Here is a 14,683-nt window from a genome sequence, read left to right as displayed (position 1 = left end):
GCAGTGTGTGCCCAGGTGAGAGCTCCATGGTTGTTAGTGGAAGCGGGGAGCTGGATGGGCCTGGCCCCATAGCCTAGTGAAAAGTAGGACCCTCTCCTTCCAGAGCATGAAAGTCTGAGAGGCTGGAAAAAGGTGCTTGGGTGGCCTGTCAAGAAGCAGAAGGCTAGAAGGCCTGGAAGGAATCCCAACAGCCTTCAAGGTGCCTAAGAGGGCTGGGTTCATTCCAGCTTTCTTTGCTTTCATCCTGTTAGCAAGAAAACCTGCTCAAAAATGGCAGGCAGGCCTGAGGCTGCCATTCACTCATGAGGGGCTATAGGCACGTTTAATGTGGCTCTTTCTTGAAGCAGCTGCTCAGGCAAAGCAGCTGCTTGCAAAGCAGTTCCCTTATTATGCACAGGTCCTTGTTCCAGCCCCTTGTCTGCAGAGGGACTAGGGAGGGAGACAAGGGCTCAGCCTGTGCCTCACTACCTGCTGTGAGATCTCTCTTTTGTTACTTCCTCACGGACAGCATCAAACTTCCAAATGAACAGACCAGCATGGAGCCTCCAGGAAAGTGCACAGAATTCTGTCTAGTACCCAGAAGGAAGGGGGTTCCCAGTGAGGGCAGGGCCAGGCTACATGTAGCTCTTCAGGAATGTTCTCCTCATGGTTGAACTTCAAGGTGTACATCCTCTGTGTGCATGCAGTCCATGGCAGGCTCTGCCTGGGGAACCGTCCAGCTGCACACCTGCAATGTAGTGGTGACCCTCTTGAATGGGTGGTTCTGGGCCCCATGGCAGGCAGCAGAGAGGGAGATGCTCAACCACCAAGCCCAGAGCCCTGCCACAGGCTTCTGCGAGGGCTCCACCTGCTCTGGGTTCTTGCCCTGAGAGGCTGCCCTGAAGTCAAACAGAAGCAGGTGGGCCTCTCTTCCAGGGCTGCTCTCTCCCCCACTGACAGCTCCCTAGAGGGGGACTCGGACAGCGGGGACAGATTCTTCAGGCAGAAGCACTGGAGTTTAGGCTGACCGGTTCATTCCATACCCCCACATGACATGACACAAGGCAGGGTCTGTGGGACAAAGGCATTGCCTTTTCTTCTGGCATGAGGAATGGCTTAGGAAGCAGGGGCTGGTGCGGCTGGGGTTGAGAGATAGGCTGTGGGCCACAAGGAGTCGTTGAACACTGAGCAAGTGTCCTGGTTATCTGTCCACAGACCCAGAACAAGTGGCATCCCAGGAGCCTGTGAGGGGCTGGCAGAGACTTACTGGTTCCAGGAAAAGCCCCATGTGGATGTAGTAAAGCTGTCTGCAGATCCTTGGCTGTAATTACAAACAGGTACGTGAGGTCCCCATGCATCTTGCAGTTCTCAGAGAGTGGGTTCCAGCTGCTCATGGTAGGCACTGTTAGTCACTGATCATGCCTCAGGAATGGCCAAGCTTGATTAAGCCAGGCCTCTTGCTGTGAGACCCTCCACCCAACTGAGGACCCTCTTCCTTGTTCCCCCTGGCAGTTTGGCCTTCCAGTTCTGGTTCTAGAGACAAGATGGCCCCTCTTGGAACCCCAGGAGAATATGCTCAGGTGACACACAGTCGACAGGACCCATTTCCAAGCCATTCTTCCATTTCCCACTGTTTGAGGGGCCGAGGCCGGTGATCAGCACAGGACCACCCAGGGCCAGCTGTCTGCACCTAAATGTGATGCTGGTCTGGATGTCTCAGGGCCAGAACCCTCCAGGTGAGATGGCTGGTCCTCAGCACCTGGCTTCCATGCTCCTTTTTCCTCTGTTCAATCCTGGCCCCAATGCCTCCCGCAACTCTCAGGTCACCATTGGAGAAGATGCTCAGGAAGAACAAGCAGCTGCAGTCAACCCTGTTGAAGGCGGCAGATGGGTCCAGATTCTTGAGCTGGTCTTGGACATGGTACATGTGGATGCAGGCTTTGAGCAGTGTGTGTAGCTCTTTCCGGAAGGAGGGGAAAAGGGTGTTACCCAGGTCCTACACCCTAGAACGACCCATCTAGGACAGTAAATAGTTTGCAAGGTGCTATCATGTGTGATTTTAATTTTCAACTTTAGGCTTTCATTTTCAAATTCCACAAAAAACACATAAGGTAGGGGTAGGGTTCTGATTTCAACACACACACACATACACACACACACATTCTCTCTCTCTCCCTCTCTTAGAAACTTCCAGTGCATTCACACTGAAAGCCAAAGTCCTCCCAGAATCTTGTGAGAACCTAAATGATCTGAATAGTTTGTCATTGCTTTTGGGAATCTGGGAAAATCTCTGCACATTTCTGGAGACCGCTGTTATGCCATTTTTAATAAATCTGTTGTGCTTCAATTCAGAAGTGTGTGAGGGGAGTTGTGGAGGAATTGGCATTTGGTTTAGAAATTCCAGGAACACCAGAGACAGATGACAACTGTTTTCTTCTTTATAATGTCAAGTCTTATGAAGGCTAAAACCTACTTCTACAAAAAAATTAGACTGAAAAACTTTATAGGCAAAAATTATCTTATTAAATAGGAAAAACTAATTATTTTGTTTTAAAATTTTCTTTTTCTTAGTAGGACCTAATCATAGAAATTTAAACTCTGTGTGCCAACAACCTCTACTGTAGGATCGTTTATTGTATGTACTCATTTTACAGATTTCTTACAAAAACTTTTTCCGTAAGGGAAATTAGAATATTGTTCAACATATATTGAATTCCCAATTATTACCTTATTTCTCATTTATTATTTTATGATTCTGCCTTCTTTAATATGAAGATTACTATGACTGTGTTTTCACTTTATGAATTATCATGTGTCACATTTGCCTGTAATTTCAGTTTCAGAAGTTCTAAAATAGCATGCTCAAATGTATATATTATGTATAAATTATATAATTAATAATTTATTAAAATATTTGGTTTGTATGTTTAATTGACTCTAGGCACAATGTTACTATTAGCATTTTCTTCCAGTTTTCCCATCTTTTATTTGACTAATAGTGCAATATATTTCCAATTTTTATTTTATATATCAATGTTTTACACTGTATTTACAATATTTATATTGTTGCCATATATAAAAATGTAAGACTTTTCTATTAAAGGCCTGATTACAGCCTTACCATTTTGTGTAAGAAAAGCAGCAATGCATCAGTAGCATAATTTAAAACTTTCTGTAGTATTACTTAGATGCTTATTCCTTAAAACTTTCTCATCAGAGCTATTTGTAATAAATATAATGTGTTTTCTCTAAAATGTTGTTGCCCTAACTGTATCCAAATAATTCAAAATTTATACTTTTCATGGATTCACAGGAAGAGTTGAAAATTGTAGTTACCTAGGATTCTTTTTCAGCAGGAAACTATGTTTAGTCAGGATTTTATGGATTAAAGTTTCTCTTAATTATGTTTTATAATTTTATGTTTCTGTATTTTTTAGAGTAGGCTGTCTCACATCAGTTAATTGTGTTTTTAGTTTCTACTTATTTATTATGATTTTGATTTACATTATTGAAATAAGAATTTGGGGGTTAATGTTTCTTTTAACTTTGTTTTGCAATTTTACGTTTCTGTGTTTCATGTTTTAGGGTAGGGTACCTTACATCAGTTTATTGTTTTAAGTTTTAATTTATATAATATAATTTTGAATGACAATATTCAACTCTGTACACCTTAAGACAGTGTGGGGCAAAAGTCAAATATGAACCATCCCTATGTCTTTTGTTAATATAACGATTTAAGTGTTTGTTTGCTTGTATAAATATTGCTCCTATTTTGTTTATGACTTGTATATTTTCTTCTTGTTTGATGGCCAATAATTGATTCTGTCTAAGTCAGTAATCATGGAAATTGTCTTAATTTCAACATCTATTGTTTATATTACCTTAGTGTGAAAGAAAGATTTGTGCGATTTGAAGATAATTTTTCAAAAACTTTGTAACTCTGTCTCTTCGGGTGTTTTTTATTTATTTATTTATTTATTTATTTATTTATTTATTTATTTTTGACAGAATCTCACCCTGTCGCCAAAGTGCAGTGGCACAATCTTGGATCACTGCAACCTCCTCCTCCTAGGTTAAAGCAATTCTCCTGCTGCTGCCTCTTGAGTAACTGGCATTAAAGGTGTGCACCACCACGTCTGGTTAATTTTTGTATTTTTCATAGAGCTGGGGTTTCACCATGTTGGCCAGGCTGGTCTTGAACTCACGGCCTCAAGTAATCTGAATGTCTCAGCCTCCCAGAGTGCTAGGATTACAGGCATGAGCCATCCCTTTTGGCCCTCGGGTGTCATTTTTTTTTTTTTTTGAGACAGAGTCTCGCTCTGTCGCCCAGGCTGGAGTGCAGTGGTGCAATCTCGGCTCACTGCAAGCTCCGCCTCCCGGGTTCACGCTATTCTCCTGCCTCAGCCTCTCCGAGTAGCTGGGACTACAGGCGCCCGCCACCACGCCCGGCTAATTTTTTTTTATTTTTAGTAGAGACGGGGTTTCACTGTGGTCTCCATCTCCTGACCTCGTGATCCGCCCGCCTCGGCCTCCCAAAGTGCTGGGATTACAAGCGTGAGCCACCGCGCCCGGCCTGGGTGTCATTTTTGATTTCGATTGTGGTAAAAATGCATAACACAAAATTTAGAATCTTTAATATTTTTTCTTATACAGTTCAGTCATGTTAAGTGTATTTACATTGTTATGCAACATATTTGTAAAACTTTTTTCTTTTGCAAAACTAAAACTCAGTACACATGAAATGACAACTACCCATTTTTCTTACCACCTGGGTCCTGATAAAAATCATTCTATTTTCTGTTGCTAAGTTTCAATACTTTAGATATTACATATAAGTAGAATCAGAGTATCTGTTTTATTGTGACTAATTTTACTTAGCATCATGTTCTCTAGATTTCTCTTTATTGTGGATGGTACAAGATTTTCTGCCTTTAAAAGCTCAGTAATATTCCATTACTTTTATATTACAAATTATGTTTATTTATTCATTCTATGAGGAAAGTTTGTGTTGCTTTCACCTATTGGCCTTTGTGAGTAATGCTGCAAAGAATATGGGTGTGCAAATAACTATCTGCTTATATGTGCGAGGTTTACGTCTGTGCTACCTTCTGTTTCATTGGAAAAATTGTCTGTCTTTATGCCAGAAACAAACTGTTTTCATTACTGTTGCTTTGTAATGTGCTTCGAAATCAGAAAAGGTGAGGTCACTAACATTGTTGTTTGTTTAAACATTTTTGGGCTCTTTATGGTCGCTTGAGATTCCATATAATTTGTTGGTTCCTTTTTCTATTTCTAAAAAAAAAAAAAATGTTAATTTAAAAGGGATTGCATTGAATCTGTAACTCGCTTTAGGTATCATGAGCATTCTTCATAATATTAAGTCTTACAACCCTTAAACATGAGCATGCTTAAAAGTGAGTTGTTTAATTTCCATATATATGTTGCTATTTTTTGTCTCTTCTATTATTGATTTCTAGTTTTATTCAATTTTGATTAGAAATAATAGTCATTGAAAGGCTAAACCACTCTGGGAAGTGACCTCCATTATAGAACATTACAAAGACATTTGAGGGCACCACTTCTGCCCTGATGGGCTACAGGGATGAGTTCTCTGAGATGACACATTGCAGACAAATGCAGGGAACAATATAACCCCTTTTTCATGTAAACTCTTTCCTATTTTTGTAGAGTATTAGTGATAGTGGTGGTTTTTAAGTCTTGGAGAAGGTCTGGCAGTACCGTGAAGCTGCCTGCTACAGACGATACCGGGATGAATAATTAAAACTATACAAACTGTAGCAACATGAATAAATACAGCCTAGTGTAAAGTAAAAAGAACACAAAGGCCTTCTCTGATATTTCTACAAGTATGTATAAAGGGACTTTACACTTAACCAAGTTGCCATTGGGATTAGTTAAGGCTAGATTTTTTGGGGGCAGAACTTTGGGTCACTCATGGAAACCCCCTAAGAGGGAGCCCAGAGAAATTCCATATTTGGGTCTGGATCCTGGGCCCATCCTGGTTTTGTCAGGCCCCTGTCTGTAGAGACCCCCATGTGCCTGCTCTCACCGTAACTGACTGTATGCCATGCTTGGGGGTGTGGTGAACCTGCCAGTTGTCCAAGGAGATGGGGGAGTTGAACCCATAAAATATCTGCTCACTGATTTTCATGCAGTCTATAAAGAGTGTTCCCAGCAGAGAAGCCGAAAAAAAAGAAGAAGAAGAAAAAAAAAAGTTAACTCTCTGCTTTGTTTTTACCACCAGGTGACATCTCCATTAGAAATTCTGTTTCCTAGATCAGGAAGCATCTGCATAGACCCCCATAGGAGCATCCGCATAGACCCCCAGCCAATGAGGAAACCAGAGGACAGCTTAAGGCCTTGGGATTCACATCTGAATAGACACACTTGATCCGCAACGCTCAACTTTTTATTCCACCAGCCATGACCTGGGTTTGAATATGACAGACCCACCAGGGTTCCAATGCCTTACAACCTGCCCCTGTGAGGAAGAGCCCCCTCCTTTCCTGCTACCCCTACAACACATGGTAATTATAGGCAGGGTCGTGTTGCCCAGATTAGATGACAAGGGTGGCCTGGTATGGACGGAGCTGCCCTGGGCTACACTGTGTTACCTGTGTGTGCCTCTTGTCGAATGGCCAGTAGTATCAAGGATGCGGGCTAAGCCAATATGTATATTGTCAGAAAAGGCTCTCACTTTGAGCCTTTCTAAGGCAACAACTTAGGAATGTAGCACACAATGAGAACACACTGCTCTCTCAGGCAACTCCCATGAAATGAGCTAGATGCAGGGCTGTCTCTAGAATGTGGGTGTCCGGTTCCTAAAGTTCTAAATTCTGTTAGGTTCTGTCACAAGGGAAGTCTGTTAACTTCTTCAAGGTTTTATCCCCTGAGCCCTTTTCCTCCATAAATCTATGCAAAAGCCCTGCTGGGCTGTTGATTACTCACCCTCCTATCCCGTGTCAACTCTTTACCTGTAAAGAGTTATGCAAACACAATTATGTCCCTTACTCTCCAAAAAGATCTAAATGCAGCCAGGGCCCCAGGTTTGAGAGAACAGAGTTGGGTTAAAATCTTCTTTTGCTTTTCATTTCTGTGACCATATAAAAATCACTGTGTGCTTTAGGTCTCCCCAGCCCTGAAGTATGCATAATAGGATTATGCTAGCATCAACTTCCAAAAACAGTCATTGGCGATATACGAGATAGAATGAATAAAAATCGGTTGGATGCAGTGACTCTTGCCTGTAATCTTAGCAGATTGGTAGACCAAGGCGGGTGGAACACTTAAGGCCAGGGGTTTGAAACCAGCCATGGCCAGCATGGCAAAAACCCTTCTCTACTAAAAATGCAAAAATTAGCCAGATGTGTTGATGCATGCCTGTAATCCCAGCCACTCAGGAGGCTGAGGTGTAAGAATCACTTGAGCCCAGGAAGCAGAGATTACATTGAGCCATGATCGTGCCACTGCACTCCAGCCTGGGTGACAGAGCGAGACTCTGTCTCAAAAAATATATATATATAATGTATATATATTTATATTTCTATATTATACATAACTATATATAATATATAAACTTATACATATATATCTTTATATAAGATATATATTTTATATATATGGCCTTATTTTTCCATTCTACAGCGGAAGAGGTTGAAATCAAAAGAAAATCAGATACTGTCTTCTGGCCTTAAATATTCCAGAGCTGTCCATTATATTTGGAATCGTATCTATATGCCTCATCTCAGCCTTTGTGGTGGGCACCCCCAACAAAGTCTCACAGCAGCACTAAGTTGTGAGTGACTGTGTTATTTAAAAATGCAGCTCACAGCTCAGTGCCTCAGAAGCCGGTACTATAACACCGGGTTTCCAACAAAGAGATGGGATTCCAGCTCAAGCCTGTTTCCCTGTGCTTACTTAAGGGTAGTAATATTCTCAGAAAGGTTTAGGAGGTGGGTTCTGGATTAGTAGGAAATTGCTGAAAGGAAAAATGTATGGAAAGTCATTGGGCACGAATGGCCATCTTTTCTTGCTACACACAGCTCACATGTGCAAACTTGGGGAGAGTTAGTGTAAAACATGTGACAGAGATTTGGGCTCTTACATCAGTGAGTTTATTTCACAGAGACTCCAGTTGACCATATTGGTTCCGACCAATTTTAGCCAGTTTTTAGAAGTCTCGTAAGTGGAATAAATTTCAGTCTTTCAACAAGTTGTATCTTTTCTTATCTGTCATTCTGCAAACTAAAGAATTTCTGCTAGTTATTGGTTTAACTCTTTGGGGACCTGGTTCTAGTTTCTGTCAAAGAGAATACAACAAATGTGATAGGTTAACACTTCTGACTTAGTTCAGGCTTCTATACCAAAAAACATAGACTAGGCAACTTATAAACAAAAGACTTTAGTTCTGGAGGCTAGAAATTTGAGATTGGGCTTCCAGCATAGTTGGGGTCTGGTGAGGACTCACTTCTGAGTTTCAAACTCCAGACTTCAGGTGGTATTCTCATTTAGCAGAGAGAGGGAGAGACAGTCTTCTGAGGTTTCTTCTACAAAGCCAGTAATCTCTATCATGAGGGCCTCATTCTTAGGACTTAATTCCCTCTGACCTGCTAAGGCCATTACACTGGGGATTAAGGTTCTGGAATGTGAATGGGGGGGGGAATCACATAGTCTATTGCAACTTCCAAAGTTATATTTCTAAAACAGCTATTATTTTCCTCCTATTTGCTCTGTCCTGTGCTTCCTCTCTCAATCTCTCTGTCTCCCTTTCTCTCTTTTTCTGTGCATATGTCTGTCTATCTCTTTCATTTTCCATCCCTCTATTGTATTCCTCAAGCTGAGGAAGCGATCTCCAGTGTCTTAAGATGCTCTAGGCACAGACCCACATGATAGAGAACTGAGGAGATGCCCAGGCCAATCGAGAGGAAGGAACTCGGGCTCTCAGTTCACACTGAATCATGCCAATTTCCATGAGGCAGAGTGGAGGCTGATCTTCCCCAAATCCAGCTTCATTTGAAATCACAGCCCCAGCCTCCTAAGAGACCTTGAGGCAGAGGCACCCAACTAAGCTATGTTGAGATTCTGGTTCACAAAAATTGTGAGATAGTATTTGTTGTCAAAACGTGCTAAAATTCAGGGCCATGTTGTCAGAGAGGGGCAAATGACTAACCTCCTCTTTCAGGCCCCCAGGATCCTCCCTCCCCTCTGTTCCTTTCTTTCTCAGGCTGCCTGCAGCCACACTTGTCCCTTTCTAACCTCCTCTTCTGAACTCACCTGTGCCTGTGAGTCTCTTCACAAAGAGTGGCTTCTCCCTGACACACTTTCAACACCTGCCAAGCACTGGCTGTCTGTTGTCATTCTGGTCACAACATAATGTCACCTCAGCGAGGCATTCATGTCCCCTCTAGGCAACCTCTCCCCAACCCTCCCTCCCAACATTCTAATTCATTTCCATTATAAAATGCTCTTTTCTTTCCCATGTACTTGCTTTAGTGTTTTTGTCCAGCAGTCCTCAGACTGTGGGCTCCCCGCGGGGATGCAGGGATAACATAATCATTTTTGGTACCACATGGTGAACCTACAAAGGTAGCTGCCACAGGGTGAGTGCTAGGGGAAGAGTCGCTGAGTAAAATAACATGGAAAATCACAAAGCCCTTCTCCCTGCTTTTGGCCACCCAATAATGTGGAGATCAAGAATAATAACAGGAGATGCAGGACCTCAGCGTGACTCTCCCCCAGGCTCTAGCTGCTCCAGTAAAGCCCAGCAGGCATAAGAAACACAGGGTCTGCCGCCACCTAGAGGCCCCCACTAGCACTGCGGTCCGAGCCAGAAGCATTACAAAACAGGTACCTGTATTGGTACTCTAACTATGTTCAGAGTAGCATTTCTCTGAATCTGTGTATTGCTCCTGGCAGGAAGCAAATGTCAGCTCATTCCTGTATAATTGATATGTGACATCTTAGTTTCCAGACTTAGCTAAAGTACTTACTAATAGATTTTAGGTGATAGATAGACCTTTCTTTCTCTCACACTTCAGTGGGAAAATCAGAAAGACAGAATCTGACGCTTTTTTTTTTTTTTTTCCGCTGGTCTTATAGTAATTTGGAAAGCGAAAGATCAAATTTTGGAAAGAGAATGATCAAAACAATATAAGAAAAAATAGTGAATATATATACACAATATACATATATAACGATGATTTTACTTGTCTGTTTATGAACAAAGTTGTTGAATTGATTGGAGTAGTGATTTTAAATCATATTTATCAATTCATTAAACTGAGAATACATATAAAAGCACCAGATCAATGCATGGCACAGTCACTCAGCGAATGTTAATACATTTTTACAACATGTGCTTGAAGGTGATTATTTGTAATCAGGCAGTGGCTCTTCAGGGACCCCTGGGGAAAAGGAGCAATATCTGAAGGCTCCAAGGACCTTAAAAGTGACCTCGGAAGCCTCCCTTGATTCCTATTTTCCTCAGCCTCTTTGGGTGTGCTGTGCACTCATTAAACACTTTAACAGCATACAGAGACAATATTTTCTTCCACTTCCGAATGAGGACCTCAAGGACACCCCAAAAAACTAGTATTTTTTTCTGGGCCACACACTCCAGAGCCCAGTGCATTGTCACATTCTGCTTTATTCCAAGTCCTCGTCTGCCCAAGTCTCCAGGCCTCTCTCTTCTCTGAAGGACTCTAGAAACTGAAAAGCCTCTTCGCAGAGTCTCAAAGCACAGTGAGTTCCCAATGAAGAGCCAAGGGGAGCAGACACTAGAGTATCTAGAATCCTTGGTATTATTCCTTTCGAGTACCCCTATTTATGAGGGAGAAAATGAAGGCTTTCTTTCCCTTAGCATCTCTTCATATCACACGGTGTGGTTGGGGGAGGGCATAGCTCATTTTAGTTCCAGGTGCCCAGAGAGGTGGGAGTCACAACCCCAGTCCTGTCCTGTTGAAACAGCTGGGGAGGTCCACAGGCCTGGCAGAAGTCAGGGAACCTGGAGGATCCTTCAGCCCATGCTGTCAGCTCCTGGACATGTAGCTGAGGGAGTGGATGCCTCTGTCTCATGGCAAAACTGCCTCTACTATTTCTTCCCCTTTTGTCACTTCTTTGGTTTCCTCTTCCCTAACCTCACCTCAATGATCTCCACTTTAGAAGCCTGTGTTGTGTGTGTGTGTGTGTGTGGTGTGTGTGTGTGGTGTGTGTGTGGTGTGTGTGGTGTGTGTGTGGTGTGTGTGTGGTGTGTGTGTGGTGTGTGTGTGGTGTGTGGTGGTGTGTGGTGTGTGGGTGGTGTGTGGTGGTGGTGGTGTGTGTGTGGTGTGTGGTGGTGTGTGTGGTGTGTGTGTGTGGTGTGTGTGGTGTGTGTGTGGTGGTGTGTGTGGTGTGTGTGTGGTGTGTGTGTGGTGTGTGTGTGGTGTGTGTGTGGTGTGTGTGGTGTGTGGTGTGTGTGGTGTGGTGTGTGGTGTGTGTGTGTGGTGGTGGTGTGTGGTGTGGTGTGTGGTGGTGTGTGTGGTGTGTGTGTGGTGTGTGTGTGGTGTGTGGTGTGTGGTGTGTGTGGTGTGTGGTGTGGTGTGTGTGGTGTGTGTGTGGTGGTGTGTGGTGTGTGTGGTGTGTGTGTGGTGTGTGTGTGTGTGGTGTGTGTGGTGTGTGTGTGGTGTGTGTGTGTGGTGTGTGTGGTGTGTGTGGTGTGTGTGTGGGTGTGTGTGTGGTGTGTGTGTGGTGTGTGTGTGTGTGTGTGTGGTGTGTGTGTGGTGTGTGGTTGTGTGTGGTGGTGTGTGTGTGGTGGTGTGGTGTGGGGTGTGGTGTGGTGGTGTGTGTGTGTGTGTGTGGTGTGTGTGTGTGGTGTGTGTGGTGTGTGGTGTGGTGTGTGTGTGGTGGTGTGTGGTGTGTGTGGTGTGTGTGTGTGGTGTGTGTGTGTGTGGGTGTGTGTGTGGTGTGTGTGGTGTGTGGTGTGTGTGGTGTGTGGTGTGTGGTGTGTGTGTGTGTGTGTGCATGCCTGCACAGCTATGTGAGAATATGGAATAGTAGAAAGCCCAGGTAGAAAGAAGAGCACACGGTTTTCCAGGACTTAGTAGCGCTCATTTCCAAAGCAAACCTGATGGGTGGGGTGCATGCAAGGCCTAGGAAGCTGGCTCCCTCCCTAATACTCGGTGCTCTGCCCAGTTTCTGGGATCTGGACCAGTTTTTGGCTTTTTTGGGGCCTCAGTCTTCCTGTTGTAAAATGAAGAGTTGGTCACAAAACTGTATAAGCACATGTTCAGTGAGGAGAGGGTGTCATGCTCAATACCACATAGAATATTGGGGTGGGGTGAGTTTGGGCAGACAGGTTTCCATGGGTGTTCAGGCCTCTGGACAGGGCCAATGCAGGCGAACATAAAGCACGGCGCAGCCAGGTTTTCTTTCCAGGGCTACGGGATGAAACAATGCACCACAGGCTCTGCTCTTGGGGCTGGTCCCACAAGATTTCCGCTCCTTCAACCAGCAACTGTTTGATGCATTTCATGTCCCGTGAAGCCCATGTCCACCTCCATCACAGTGAGGGGCACAGGGTACTAGACCTGTAAAATTATCTCTTTTGCCTTTTTTTCTTTTCTTTTCTTTTCCTTTTTTTTTAAAACTGAGTGGATGTTTCTTCTTTCTCTTTTTCTGTTTTGTTTGTTATTTAACTAATTTTTAAATCCCATCAATTAACAAACAAAGATGCAATACATTGAACAAAATTGGCAAACGTGACTAGGGGTTCCACATACAGAACCAAAGGGCCAACAAGTAGATAAACATATCCACATCCTTATTATGCATCCGAGCAATGCATATTACAACTACCATTTAATACCACTATGTAATAATTAACATTTTTGAAAACTGACAAAATTAAGTACTAGTGATGACGTCAAGCAACTGGAACTTTCTTATACCATTCTGTGTGAACTGTTATAACCGCATGCAAAACCTCTTGAATAGTATCTCCTTGCATACACGATGTACGTAAGCGCACTCTAGGAGCCAGCAACTCTGCTACTAGGTATATACACCCAATAGAAATGCCAGCATATTTTCCAATGCAGAAAAGTGCTCGTAGCAGCATTATTTGGTACTTTTCCAAACTGAAAAAAACTCAAATGTGCATCAATAATAAAATAACTAAATAAAACAGCTATTCCTTTATAAGGGGACATTATACAGATATAAAATTAATTGGAGACATATTAAAATATACAAAAATCTAACAAACACAATTTAATTAGATTTAAAAGTCCTAGCCAGAGCCATCAGCCACTGAAAAAGAAAAGGCATAGAAATAGAAAAAAAAATTGAATTCTCTTTCTCCATTTGCAATATGAGTCACTACATAGAGAATGCTAAAGCCTTTCCAAAACTCCTTTTGGAGAAAACTTGAAAAGCCTTCTGAAATGGATAAGCAAGTAAAGTTTTAGGACACAAAACCAATGTACAAAAATCAGTAGCATTTCTATGCACCCACAACCTTGAATTCCTGAACATCTTCTGGTTTTATTGCATTTTCAATTTCTTCCCTCAGTTAACTATATGTTTTTTCTTTTTTCAGCTAAACTAATTTATTCTTCTGTATAATTTCAACTTGTTAATAAACCCCAGGCCAAAAAGTGAGAATAAAGTACTTGTCTGCATCCTGTTTTCTCATTTTGAAAACTAGTCTAGATGAAACCTATACTTGTTCTAGGGAGCTGGCATAGACAGCATTTATTTCCATTCTCAGCAGGGATGCCAGCCAGAAAGAGGGAGTTCCGCATTTTCACTTTGGTTAGACAGGACTTGGATGGGTGTATGGGAAAAGATCCAAACTCTAAGGGAGTCAAATAGGACATTGCAAAGATTTATGCGTTTACTCTGGGAGCAATTATTGTGTTAAATTTTGTGCAAAACACTGCACAAAGAGCAATTAAAGTGAAAATTATTAAGGCATTAACTTTACCTTGGGAAACTCACACTAGTCAGATTCTCTGAACCCCAGAACTTAACAACAACCTAGTAAAATCTTGTTCAGAGTGAAGAGAGGGTGGGGGCAGGAAGGTAAGTTTAAAAATCAGGCTGGGTGAATGAGATAATTACCCCTAGTAATGCAGTGGAAGTATGGATGGGTTTGGGATGAGTGAAGACAAAAGAATCTCAGCAGAAGGTGCAGATAAAAAAGGGCAGAAACCCAGGAGGCTTACACAGGAAGGGAAGGAGTTTGCTGGACTGGGGAGAGTGACAGTAAAAAGCAGAGGATAATGGGCATCTGTGATCATCTAGGGACTGTAGGGTAGATTAGTTGGGGGTTACAGAATCAGCGAGGTACTTTTGAACAGTAGGATGGGTAAATAAGAGCTATATTTTGGAATAATTATGTAGCAGTGTTGGTTAGGAGAAAGAGAAACTCAAAGTATTACATAAATATGTTTTTTTCTTATTCTCCCACACAAGCCTTTCGCCTTTCCTCTTAAACTGAGAAAGGAGTGGTTTGCTATGATGTTTTTAAATTCTCACAGGCAAGCATTACTCTTTGCTGCCTTTTAGTAAAGGTTAGTTTTAACCAAATTGAAGAAGATCGAATGGATTTTCGGGCTCATAATGGTTCAGTGCAACATCTCATAGCTTCTACTAGTTTTCAGTATAACTGAAATAACTGAGCGTCAATACTCCATGGAGGGTGCTC

This window comes from Nomascus leucogenys, unplaced genomic scaffold, assembly GCF_006542625.1.
Source record: "Nomascus leucogenys isolate Asia unplaced genomic scaffold, Asia_NLE_v1 Super-Scaffold_258, whole genome shotgun sequence".
Taxonomy (NCBI): domain Eukaryota; kingdom Metazoa; phylum Chordata; class Mammalia; order Primates; family Hylobatidae; genus Nomascus; species Nomascus leucogenys.
The sequence above is the reverse complement of the archived record's forward strand: the minus strand, read 5'-3'. Positions refer to the sequence as shown.